The 1,154-nt window shown below is 40.6% G+C and overlaps 1 protein-coding gene across 1 annotated transcript in view; it reads right to left on the reverse strand.

The window, feature by feature from the left end:
- Positions 1-1,154, reverse strand: part of LOC115287095 (protein ELYS-like) — a 61,002-nt gene that overhangs the window by 52,201 nt on the left and 7,647 nt on the right. The gene's annotated exons all lie outside the window — the stretch shown is intronic.

Raw genomic sequence — 1,154 nt, forward strand, 5'->3', positions numbered from 1 at the left:
TTATGAGGACACTGGAAGTTTCTATTAAAATATTCATTACTATGGTGTTTTCTGGTTTGTTTTTTCTTTTTTAATTTGAGACGGTAGCCTGCCGCAATATAGAAAATACTTATTCACTGTTGTTTAAGAGTTGAATATATTTTTCTCAAGAGTCAAATAGTATTTAAACAATGGATTCATCTTTTAAAAATTTGGTGGGGGTCACCTGGGTCGCTCAGTCAGTTAAGCGTCTGACTTTGGTTCAGAGGAGTCTCTCTCTTTTTCTGTCTCTCAAGAATAAAAAACATTAAAGTATTTTTAGTTAAAACTTTTTTTAACGTTTATTCATTTTTGAGAGACTGCGTGGGGGAGGGGCAGAGAGGGAGGGAGACACAGAATCTAAAGCAGGCTCCAGGCTCTGAGCTTTCAGCACACAGCCTGACATGGGCCTGGAACTCAGGAACTGTGAGATCACGACCTGAGCCGAAATCGGATGCTTAACTGACTGAGCAACCCGTGCGTCCCTAGAATTGAATTTGTAAAGTTAAAAGGCAGGTAAATGTCAAAATACTATGTTTTTACACTTTGAGGAAACTGACTCAGTGGGCAATGGTGGGGTCCAAAGTAGTCACAGCCTGGCATCTTTAATGTACTTTCCAGTGCTTATTTTAAAGTCAGAATTCATTGAGCAATTTATTGAGTGCTTACTGTAAATCAGGCTACATCCTGAATTTTGGAGAAAAGTAGAACTTGGTTAATACTGTTGAAAAAGCCTATAATCTAGTGGGAGGAGACATATAATAAGATTAAAGCCTAAGTAAAGTAAGTATTTTGATCAACTCAAGCATATGGAACATGGAAACACCTGGGTGATTTCTGCTTGTTTTAGATTTGGGACATTTTAGGCAAAGAGATCAGCATGTAACAAGTCCTAGTGCATGGAGCATTGGGGAACCCGGCTTATTTAGAATGGTTGGGGGAGGGAACGGAGGAGGTGGCATCTAGAAATGGGGAGGGTTCGTGTCAGGCTCTGGGCTGACCGCCAGCTCAGAGCCTGGAGCCTGCTTCAGATTCTGCGTCTCCCTCTCTCTCTGACCCTCCCCTGCTTGCACTGTCTCTGTCTCTCAAAAATAAATTTAAAAACAATTAAAAAATTTAGAAATGGGGAGGGTTGA

This window comes from Suricata suricatta, chromosome 3 (assembly GCF_006229205.1).
Source record: "Suricata suricatta isolate VVHF042 chromosome 3, meerkat_22Aug2017_6uvM2_HiC, whole genome shotgun sequence".
NCBI classification, from domain to species: Eukaryota; Metazoa; Chordata; class Mammalia; order Carnivora; family Herpestidae; genus Suricata; species Suricata suricatta.